Source organism: Penaeus japonicus, unplaced genomic scaffold (assembly GCF_977035675.1).
Source record: "Penaeus japonicus unplaced genomic scaffold, GWHDUDI00000001_assembly GWHDUDI00000008, whole genome shotgun sequence".
NCBI lineage: Eukaryota > Metazoa > Arthropoda > Malacostraca > Decapoda > Penaeidae > Penaeus > Penaeus japonicus.
The window spans coordinates 32336518-32349078 of record NW_028234410.1 but is presented as its reverse complement, the minus strand read 5'-3'; positions in this window follow the sequence as shown (position 1 = coordinate 32349078).

Here is a 12561-nt window from a genome sequence, read left to right as displayed (position 1 = left end):
GAGCTCGCGTTGTGGGGCCTGAGACGCGGAAGACTTGAGACTCCTGAAGGGGCAGGAGGTTCTAGTTGAAGGGTTTTGTTGTTGTTTTTATTATCGTTATTATTGTTGTTGTTGCGATTACTATTAATGGTATTGTTATTATTATTATCATGATCTTATCATTATTATTATTCATTTTTGTTATCAATATTACTATCATTATTATTGATATTATTATTGTTATTGTTATTATTACTATTGTTATTATTCTAATAGTGCTATTATAGGTATTATTGTTATTATCATTATCATTGATATTAGTATCATCATTATTATTATTATCCATATTATCATCATCATCATTATTACTATTACTGTATCATACTTTTTTATAATTATATAATGCATTTGTTCATTAAATCATTTATATTATTTTAGCAAGTTGTAAAAGAGCCTTAGACTCCTGAAATGGCAAATGGTGACTCACAGGACTTGAATCTCGACTTAAAATATCTTTTAAGTCATTTAAGGTGATTTTTAGAAGATATGTAGTTGTATATGTTCATTCAAAAAGGGGATTAAAAAATCAGAAGAAGAAGAAGAATTAGAATAATAATAATAAGAATGATAAGAATTAGAATAACAAAAAGAAGATGCAGAAGAAGAGGGAGATGAAGAAGAAGAGAAATTATTTGCAACAACAACTTGTAATTTTAGTAAATATATGTATATCTATGCACTTATAAACGCAACTGACAAAGCAAGTTTTCGTTAATGTGAACAGAACTTTGCATTATTTTAAACAGTCAGCTTATACTCTCATCTTTCTAACCCTCTCAGTCTCTCTCTCTCTCTTTCTTTCTCTCTCTCTCTCTCTCTCTCTCTCTCTCTCTCTCTCTCTCTCTCCCTCCATATAAACACACACACGCACACGAAAACGCACACACACACACACACACACACACACACACACACACACACACACACACACACACACACACACACACACACACACACACACACACACACACACACACACACACACACACACACACACACTAGGTCCTATTTCTTAAAGATTTGTACGTTAATTCCCTTATCTGGAAAGACAGGTTCGAGTATCTGTTTACTTGCTTTGGTTATGCACTTGATGAACTGATATGTTTGCCTTTGAGTTTACATGCAGAAGTCAGGGAACATATGCTACGGTGAATCACAAAAAACACAAACACAGTAACGTGCACATAACAGGATTAATGAAACACTTTCAATTTGTGGCTGTATTTTATTAATCATATATATACTACGGTGTTTCTTCCGGGAATTAGTCCTGGTTGTGCGAAGTAACTACTATGGATGTAAATGATAGTGATTCTGATAGTAATGGTAATAAAAAGGAAAGAGTGTAGTATAAACACTGCTATGTAGAGAGAGAAAAGAGAGAGAGTGAGAGAGAGAGAGAGAGAGAGAGAGAGAGAGAGAGAGAGAGATAAAGAAAGAACGAAAGAAAGAGAAGAGTTAGACAGACAGAGACTGACAGATACGGACCGACTGTAAAACAAATAAAAGTCCCATGTCTCTATTTGGCAATAGATATATCGTCCTAATGGTGATGGACACACGTACTTTTGCTATTTGGACTCCGTTGACGAGGAGTTGTAAATTTTAATGGGAAAGGAATACCAAAATAAATAAACAGAATTACTGAGTTATGATGCGAAAGTTGGTCGTAAAGAAACACCACATCTCCTCCTTCAACTGTTCTTCACAAGGTGTTCATTTCGGACGTTCAAACATATGTTCATCAAGCTGTAACCTGTGTGAACAATGTCTGCGTTCACTAGAGGAAAACCTGATATTGGGTCTAGTCTGCTTAGTGGATTTTTTTTTCTTTTGAAGGAGGAAGGGGTGGCTGTCAGTGAATCTTCCTGAACATGTTGATGATAAGAAAACAGGTGTCATCTACGCGAAAATGTTCACCAGAGACGATAAACATCTGAAGTTGTGTTGAGTAAAGATGGGACGGCGAGGTAAAAAAAAGAAAGATTTGATTAACATCAAGCACAGTTACCAGAATAGGATTTACAGGTATTAAACCACCAAACATGCCTTCGAACGGTGCGACAATTTTGGACAAGAGTACGACGCTGTACCTACTCCACTGCCCGATGTACGACGACTGTCACTCGATACGATAATCGGCGGGGCTCCGGGAGATCTCACGCTCTACATTCTAATCCGCCTCTATTAGCACCTTTCTCGCGTGTATCTCGCGGTTGCCATCAGTGTCACCTGCCTCTTGTTGGTATACCCATTAATTGATAGCGTTTGTGAGGCAAGAGCCGGCCGGGTTTGGTAGCCGGCGCCATGAAGCCGAGACGGGGGGGAAGGGGGGTTGGGGGAATACACCGGCCCGCACATGGAAGACTTGAAAATATCCTGGTAAACAATACCCAGTGAATAATACCTAACCTCTCCTCTCGTTCATACCCGCATGCACTCCTCGGGTACCAGCCACAGATACTCTGGTACCCACATCCCCGTTCTACTACAGCTAGAGTAACCTGGTGGGTGAAGATGTTATTAGTATTATTTTAATTATCAGTTTTTTCAGTTGGTGATCCTTGATGGGGAAACTTTGACACCCAAGATGATTAACATAGAGTTAATACATCTGTATGTGTCCTTTTTGAACTCGTATGTCTGGTGCTTTAGATATTAGTTACGGAGGTTAAATCGACTAGTATCGGAATAAAATAAATAAAAGCGTTGATATCTCTTTCTCTTTGTCTCTGGTTTCTTCTCTCTCATTCCCTCTGTCTGTCTGTTAGTCAATTTCTCTCTCTCTCTCTCTCTCTCTCTCTCTCTCTCTCTCTCTCTCTCTCTCTCTCTCTCTCTCTCTCTCTCTCTCTCTCTCTCTCTCTCTCTCTCTACTTCCCTCCTTCCTCCCTCCCTCCCTCCCTCCCTCCCTCCTTCCCTCTTTTCCACATGTATGCATATACGTATGTGTGCGTCTGCTAATGCATATATTCGCAGCAAAATTCGCCCTTTGGCGCAAGAGAAACAAGCCAACCATTACGAGTTCCAGCCAAGTAAAGGTACTCAATGCAATGCCCATTTTTTCTGCCCCGAACAACCCCATCGTGAAGAAGGTCTTGGGTTCTCATTACCCTGAACGAGGAGGCGTCTGGTACCTGCCAGTATGACCTGCCTACCTGTTGTGACCATCTCCCCTCCCCCCCTCTCTCTCTCTCTCCTTCTCCCTCGCCCCGCTTTCTGTGCAATTTAGGCTGGTTGCAACCACTTCAATTGTCTGCAACGCGCTGGTGATCGGGCTTTTGTTTATAGATATTTCTTTTTTTTTCTCTCGTTTTTTTTATGGGTCTCTTTGTATTTTGTTTTATTTTCACGGATTAATGTAATAGTATTACCTGAATTGTTTTCTCTTTCTGGTTATCATCTTCAATTTCATCAGCAGATGCATGATAAAACACACCGAAAAGTAATATACACCGTGATAAACAAACAAAGTTCAGCAAAACACAAAAAACAAAAAACAAAACATCTAAGTATATATAATAAGCCAGTCCATCCTTATCAAGCAAAACGGCAATACACTCCCCATTTTAACAGCACAAACATTAGTGCTATTGTTTGCCCTTAAAAAGAAAACGAGGGAGAGAGAGAAAAAATAGGTGCAACGGACCTCTTTCTACAAAGGTTGAAGATGCTCCATCATGCCGGCCGGCTTCGCAACAGGATCACAAATTATTTGCTCCACGCCCTCCTCATCCCGTGGTTGATATGCCTCCCATGCTCAGGGTTTTATTTTTTGCGCGTGGGGGGGAGGGTTTCTCTCTTTCCTTCTCCTCCTCCTGCTGCTCTTCTTTTTATTGTTGTTATTATCGTTATTCTTTCCGTTCCTCTCCTCCTCTTCCTTATCTCTTTTCTCTTACTACTCTTCTCCTTCTCCACTTCTTCCATTTACTGTATCCTCCAACCTCCCCACCTCCTTCTCTTCTTTCTGTAACCTCCTCCTCTTTCCTACAGCTTCTTCCTTCTTTTCCTCCTCCTCCCTTTCTTAATACCTCGCATTTCTTCATTCTTCTTCTCCATGCCTTCCTCTTTAATCACACCTCTTTATTTCCCTCTATTTTATTCCTTCTCCCTTTTCCCTCCTCTTCCTCTTCCTCTTCCCTTCCACTTTTACCTCCATCTTTTCCCTATTTCCATTTTATAATAGTCTATACATTACTGTTCACTGTTCATTTCTCCGCAATCATCATTCTTCTTCATTGTCTTAATCATCACTTTAACTGCGTTTCTCAGTATGTCCTTCGTTTTTACATCGTAGTTTTCTCTCGTGTTCTTATTTTATTCAGTGTTTGGCTTATTTGCTATCGTTTCTGTACCTCTTTCGGGTTTACTCTAGTTTGTATTTTTTATTATTTTTTATTTTTTATTTCCATTTATCAGCTGGTTATTGAAAGGCTGTTTTCAATAACTTTTTTCTGTCTGTTTGTTTGTGTTCCTGTCTCGTTCCCTCTCTCTTCTCTCTCTCTCTCTCTCTCTCTCTCTCTCTCTCTCTCTCTCTCTCTCTCTCTCTCTCTCTCTCTCTCTCTCTCTCTCTCTCTCTCTCTCTCTCTTTCAGACACACACACAGTCGCTTACCATCTCACTATGCTGTGCAAAGCAGTAACCGGCCGCTGGGTCGTACAGTTGCGAAGAGTTGTTGCATCCGAGAGGCTTTTGTTTTGTTATTGTTTTTGCCGTCGGCCTCCCCCCAACCCCTAACCTTGCATCCTCCTCCTCTTATCCTCCTGCCTTGAACCTCCCCTTCCCATCACCCCGCGTCCCCCCTACCCCCTCTAACCAGACCTGTGTATGCATAAATGTCAGTTGCGTGTCGAGTCCCGATAGTGCTTCATAGCTCTTCGAATGAGAACCCGAGCCGCTTCGTTTGCCTGCGTATGAAGCGCTCGCGGTGCCTTTTGTCTGGTATGACGCTATTCGGCGCTGCGTTGGTTCGTTATAGGGTTAACGATCTCGAGTGTGTCGACTCCTGGTGGGGGAAAAGTCATGGCGGGTCGTCATGGCGGGTCGTCCGTGTGAATGAGGTGTCGTGTCTGAGGTGTTACGACTCGGGTAAAGTAGGGGGAGGGAGGGTGGGGCTAATGGAGGATTAGAAGTACTGGTATTGTCGAATCGCCAAGGTTATGATATGTCTTTTAGGGAAGACCTCGCCGTTTGTGGCTCTTCTATGGCTCGACTTTTTTTCTTGAATTATTCCTAATTTTTCATTCCTTTCTTCTCCTTCCTTTCCACCTTTATTTCTTTTCTTCTCCTTGTTCTACTTATTCCCCTATCATACATTTTCCCCTCCTCCTCCTCCTTCCCATCCCTCCTCCTACTCCTCTTTCTCTTCCCCCTCCTCCTGTTCCTCCTCCTCCTCCTCCTCCTCCTCCTCCTCCTCCTCTTCCACCCTCTCCTCCTCTTCCTCCTACTCCTCTTTCTTCCTCTTCTCCTTCAATCACCGGTGTAGCCGGAGGAGCCCCAGTAAATAACAATGCATCGACGACAGCGCTGGAGTAACAAACATACCCCCTCGACTTGGATAACTGACCAGGCTTGGAATAAAAGGCACCGACCGGCCCTCAAAGACAAAGGCCGGAGTTATCTCGATGACATGCGACTCACCTGCGCCCTTCCCCCCTTCCTCTTCCCCTTCCCCTCGAATCCCCCTCCCTCTCTTCTTCCTTTACCGTCTATTTCTTCTGTTTCTTCGCCTTCTGTTTTCCCTTCTCTTTATCCATTCCGTTTTTCCTCCTACGGTTCTTTTTTTCTCCTTCTCCACCACTTCCTCTTCCTCACTCATCCACTTCTGCTTTTTCTTCTTCCGCTTCCTCCTCCAGCACCACTATCTCCTCCTCCTAAAATGTTAATGAATCAATCAGTGCAATTATCTCCTCCTCCCCCTATTCTTCGTTCCTCGTCCTTCTCCTCCTCTTCCTCTTCTTCTTCTTGCTCCTCCTTCTCCTCTTCCTCCTCTTCCTCCTCCTCCTCCCCCTCCTCTTCCTCCTCCTCCCACCCTTCCTCCTTCTTCTTATTCTTATTCTTATTATTACTATTCGTCTTCTTCCCCTACGCTTCCTCCTCCTCCCCCTCTTCCTCCTCCTCCTCCTCCTCCTCTCCCTCTTCCTCCTCCTCCTCCTCCTCCTCCCTTCCTTTTCCTCCTCCTCCTCCTCTTCCTCCTCCTCCTCCCCTCAAGGTGTTAATGAACCAATCAGTGAAACGTTGATGGTTGGTCGTTGTGTTGCGGTTATTATGGAGGCGAACTTACACGATTCTCTCACGATTCTCTCTCTTCTTCTTCCTCTTCTCTTCTTCTTCTTCTTCTTCTTCTTCTTCTTCTTCTTCATCTTCTTCCTCGTTTTCCTACTCCTCCTTCTCATCTTCCTCCTCCTCTTCCTCCTCCTCCTCTTCCTCCTCCTCCTCTTCCTCCTCCTCCTCCTCCTCTTCCTCCTCCTCCCACGGGGAAGGGTGAAGATAATGACATGAGTAAGATAAAAAGAGAAGTTATATGAGTAAGGAGTAAGTATAGATAAGGTTTAGTGTGAGGAGAATGAGTAAGGGGAATGGAAATACATGAGGAACGGGATAGGGAAAGCGTGAGTAAAGGATAAAAATGAGCCATAAATAATGGGTAAAGTGTGGGTATGAATAAGGGCTCAGTGAGGATACATTCATGACGATAATAGATACGAAAATCAACGTAAATTGGATAAAAGTAAGGAACAAGAACCGAATGATTAAGATTGGACAATAGGAATGTGGTAACGGTCATGGCGATCTATTCAAAGTGTTTTTTTATTTTTTTTTATTTTTACAATTTAAATTTTTCACAGTGTTACGTACTACCAAAAATAAAAACTCCGATTTGTTTACTAAAGATAACTAAAAAAGCAAAAACAAAAATAAACGAACAAAAAAAGTAGCATCCCAACCCCACCCGCCCAGATACCCTCGCTCAAAGGCAACATACAAACAGACGCAATAAACCACTAATTACGCAACGAAATGTCAGGTGTCATTCAGTCAGCGTCGCGGGCAGTACCGGTGGCGTGTGTGTGTGTGTGTGTGTGTGTGTGTGTGTGTGTGTGTGTGTGTGTGTGTGTGTGTGTGTGTGTGTGTGTGTGTGTGTGTGTGTGTGTGTGTGTGTGTGTGTGTGTGTGTGTGTGTGTGTGTGTGTGTGTGTGTGTGTGTGTGTGTGTGTGTGTGTTAGATGTTCGCTCAAGTAACCTTCAGGAATGTGAGGCAAGTGAGTGGGAGATTCTTAGCCGTAACGTAACTGCGCTATAGTGTGTGTGCGTTTCTTGTTCTTCCGGCTTTTTGTATGAAGGGTAGGAGGAGGAAGAAAAAGAAGAAAGATTGTGTGCGTGTATGTATATATATATATATATATATATATATATATATATATATATATATATATATATATATATATATATATATGTGTGTGTGTGTGTGTGTATGAGTGTGTGTGTGTGTGTGCGCACGTATATATATATATATATATATATATATACACACACACACACACACACACACACACACACACACACACACACACATGTAAAAGATGGTGTATGTCATTTTAATTCCGTGATAATGATGCCAGGAAGATGTTTACTCTGATATTTTGTTTTTATCACGTTTTTATCGGACTATATCACGCAATAATTATAATTGCCATCGTTTTCCATTACAATTATGGATGAGGGAAAAGGGTGTAAATAAATTTTATGATTAATGATGACTATAGTTGAAGCGTTCGATGACGTAATGATAGTTGTGATAGGAATTGTGGTCAGGTGGACGAATTGTAATTTTCAATTTACTATCTTATTTACAAATACGATGGTACAGGGCGAGTGAAATATTACTGGGAACATTTTGGTGGTAACTATATTGCTGTTGTAGATGATGAAACCGACTATCTGTGGTAATATTGGGGAAATATTTATGATAGTGATAGTATCAGGGACTATTTCAAGTCGTAATGAGATTGAGCTTTGAGAATGATAGTAGTTATTGTCAGTGTTATCTCCCATAACGGAGATTGTTTGCCTTCCTATTACCATTTGGGTTTTGCTCTATTTAATTTTATATCCGTGCTTGCATCTTGCTACTGTTTTGAAATATTTTATTATCCATCTCTATTTACATACCCTAGTCCTTTTTCCTCTCCTTTTCTCTCATTTATTCTTATCCTTGTATGTCTTTCACTCACTTTTTGTCTGCATTGGGATTCCCTGCTTCGTATATCATCTGCGAATTATCGTTGTATTATTTTACTTGTAATATTACAATAAAATGTACTAATATACAACTGCTACCTCATCTGCTATTACTACTACCATCACCATACAACCACTACCACCAATACTTTTTATAGGATTTTCGAATTTCCTTTTAACAACCATACGTAAGCCATACGTAGTTGGTAAATGGAAGGTCTCTCGTCTCTTGCTGTTTGATAGGTCAATCTTTGGCCTTCCAGCGGTAATAGAAGTGTCTCTTTTGTTACATTGTGGTAATATTTTACCATATCTATCATTAATAGCATTACATCTATTCCCTTTAATGCTACTGCTACTATCACAGTTACTACTATCACAGTCTGTCTGTCTATCGGTTTGTTAAACACAACACACGCTCACACATGCACACTACTCACACGCACACACATATACTCTTCCTCATTCCTCTATACACCATAGGCCCTGTCCCCCCTCCTGTTTTTTGTTCACCCCCCTCCTCTCCCTCCCTCTTTCTACCCCCCATCCTCATCTTCCCTCAGTCCCCCTAACCTCTCCCTATTCGCAGATCTCTTATACTCCTTCCTCCCTCCCCTCCTCCCCCCATCTTATTTCTCTCCCTTACCCCTACCCCATTCCCATTTCTCCCCTCCCATACTCCCTCCTTTTATCAGCCCTCTTGTATCCCTCCCCGCTTCCCCCATCCCATTTCTCTCCCCTTCCCTTACCCTCTCCCATTTCTACCCTTCCCCCTACCCCCATTCCCATTTCTCCCCTCCCTTTTCTCACATACCTCATCCTCCCACCTTTCCCCCTTTCCATCCCCCTTGCCCCCCTCCCCCTGCCCCCTCCCCCCGCTGCTCCCCCCCTCCCCCTCTATCCATGTAACAGGTCATTATTCAATTCTGTTTCTGATAGTCATCCCCGCGCAGTTACTTTGGCGTCGTCGGCAAGGTGCTTGGCGGAACTCCTTACCTGTGCGCATGTACTCCTTCATATGTTTATTTTCATTTTTACTGCTCTTTGTTATCTTCTTTTTCCTCCTTTTCAATTTTTCTTTGTCGTTTCTCATTCGTTAAGAGTGTGAAAGGGATTGAGTAAATATATCTGGGTGTAATATTCTTTCCTTTTCCTTTTATTTTCATCTCCTTCATAAACTTGTATCTGTTTTCTTTGTCTGATTTTGATTTGATTTTGTTTAATCAACTTTGCCGTATTCTTTTTAGCTGATATCTGAATCTATTTGTTATACACTGCAATAAGCTTTATACACTCACAAGCTAGTACTGCGCTGCACTCTTATTCGACTAAGCTGAAAATCTTACATATCATTTCTTCAGTCCACACTATATCCTTGTTCATCGTTTATCATACATATTTTTATGCGTAAATTAATTACTGTTTATCAAATAAAACGCCATAACTCTAACAAGCAATATCATTTTCGTACGTATAGGGATGGATTGTCACACACACGAACGCACACACAGGTTGCTTGGTAAAATATAATGAAAATGATAATTCACCGCATGTATGTATGGCTTCTGTTGTGTTTTTGGGGGCGAGTGTTTTCTCTAATCAAAAGGGAGGTTTCCGGGCTTTCTGATTGAGGAAATGGATGGGAAAGGATTCGAATTTTCCTTTTTTCATTATTTTCTCTTTCTCGTCTTTTTTTTTCTTTCTTTTCTTTTCCTCTTCATTTTCTGTCTCTTCTTTCTGCCTGTCGTTTTTTTTTCTTTAAATCTCTCTTTCTCTTTTTTTGTACTCTCTCTCTCTCTTTCTCTTTCTCTCTTTCTCTCTCTCTTTATTTCTCTCTCTCCCTCCCTCCCTCCTTCTCTCACTCTCTTTCTCTCTCTCTCTCTCTCTCTCTCTCTCTCTCTCTCTCTCTCTCTCTCTCTCTCTCTCTCTCTCTCTCTCTCTCTCTCTCTCTCTCTCTCTCTCTCTCTCTCTCTCTCTCTGCTTCTCTCTCTCTCTCTCTCTCCCACTTCCCCCTCTCTCTCTCCCTTCTCTCTCTCTCTCTCCCTTCTCTCTCTCTCTCTCTCCCTTCCCTCTCTCTCTCCCCCCTCTCTCTCTCTCTCTCTCTCTCTTCCCTCTCCCTCTCCTCCCTCTCTCTCTCCCTCCCTCTCTCCCCTCTTCCTCTCTCTCTCTCTCTCCTTTCTCTCTCTCTCTCCTCTCCTTCTCTCTCTTCTCTCTCTCTCTCTCCCTCCTCTCTCTCCTCTCTCTCTCTCCTCTCCTCTCCCTCTCTCTCCTCTCTCTCTCTCTCTCTTCTCTCCCTCTCCTCTCTCTCTCCTCTCCTCTCTCTCTCCTCCTCTCTCTCTCTCTCTCTCCTCTCCCTCCCTCTCTCTCTCTCCTCCTCTCCCTCCTCTCTCTCTCTCCTCTCTCTCTCTCCTCTCTCCTCTCTCTCTCTCTCTCTCCTCTCTCTCTCTCCTCTCCCTCCCTCCTCTCTCTCTCTCTCTCTCTCTCTCTCTCTCTCTCTCTCTCTCTCTCTCTCTCTCTCTCTCTCCTTCCTCTCTCTCTCCCTCTCCCTCCATCTCTTGTACATGTACCAATAACTCACGCAGTGCAGGCCCATTAATTGTCATTATCACATTTATTTCGGATCCTAGGCTGTTGGTAGAGATATGTGGTCTGTTATCTAATTATTCTGTATTATCGGTATCCGTTTTAATATTCCTACTGCTTCAATTTTGTGTATTTGTTAAAATTCCTTTTTTTCATAATCATTCCATTTTCTTGCTGCCTTTGTGTAATTTTCTTGTGCTTCTTTCATTTTGGATAATCTTTATTTCCTCCTTGTATATTTTTCTACCATTACAAGTATATATATTTTTTTTCTTGCTCTCTCGCTCAATTTTTGTCGTTATTTTATTTTGAATATATTTTTTCCTCAATTTCAATATATTCTCCTTTCTCCGTCTTGGTTTACATCCTATCTTCACTATCTTTCTCGGTTTATCTCTTATCTTTATTTTCGTTCACCTTTTCCTTTTCCCATTCTCTTTCTCTTTGTCTTTCTTTCTGTCTTTTCTCTTCTTTCTTCTTTCCGTATTTCTCATTCTCGTTCTTTTTCCGTTTCTTTATGTCTCCCTCTCACTTCCTTCTTTTCTTCCTCTCTTCTCGTCGCTCCTCTTTCTCTCCTCCTTCTCTTTCCCATGTCATCCTTCCATCCCTCCCTCCTCTCTGTCTCTCTTCGTGTCCTTTGTTCCATCCACCTGCTTACCGAATCCAATCCGCATTCCCTACCTTGTCCTTTCTCCCTCTCCTCCCTCTTTTTTTCCTCCAGCTTCTCTTCCTCCCCCATTCTTTTTCTTCTTCTTCTTCGTCTTCTACTACCTTTTCTTCTTTTTCCTCCTCCTTCTCTTTTTTTCTTCTTTTCACTTTTCTCCTCTTACTCTTCCTCCCCCCCTCTCCCGATCCTCCTCCTCCTCTTCTTCTTCCTCCTTTTCCTCCTCCTCCACCTCCTCCTCCTCCTCCTCCTCCTCCTCCTCCTCCTCCTCCTCCTCCTCCTCCTCCTCCTCCTCCTCCTCCCCTCCCCCCCCTTCCCCCTCCTCCTCCCCCTCCTCCTCCTCCCCCTCCTCCTCCTCCTCCTCCTCCTCCCTCCTCCTCCTCCTCCCTCCTCCTCCTCCTCCTCCTCCTCCTCCTCCTCCTCCTCCTCCTCTTCCCTTCCGAACCTCAGCCTCACCGCCCCCAACACCAGCAAAAAATGGCAGCCGCATTATTTTTCACTTAAGTACACCCGTCTTCCCGCACATGCCCCAGTTTCCCATATTTCATCGTCCGAAAAGCCATTCATCAGCCTCGGCGGCGAACGCAACATTCCGCAACGGACGGTGCGGCTCCTCCGTTCTTGCCCCGAGAGAAGGTAATGCTGGAGACTTTGCAGAGGTCATAGGCTTACTGACTGCCTGCTGGCCGGTCGTTTCTCCGTTAGCCGTTTGGCCAATTTCGCGTCGACTGATCGAGAGGTTAGCGGGTGAGGTCGTTGCGGAGGTGTCGTCTTTAGTCGTCGTCGTGGTCGTGGTCGTGGTCGTCGTTTTAATTGGGTGAGTTTTTTTGGGTGCGATTCGTGAGGATGAAGAGGTGGTTTCGTTGTTATTTTTGTCCTAGTTGTATTTTTTTTTTGGGGGGGGGGGTTAGGTAGGAGGGGGATGGGGGGGAGGAGGGAAGAGGGGGGGCATATGAAACAAAGGTCGTCGTCACTCATTCTCTAGGCTTCGCTGAGTGTAGGCCGGTGCGCTGGCTACTTCTTCCCTCCCCCATCCCC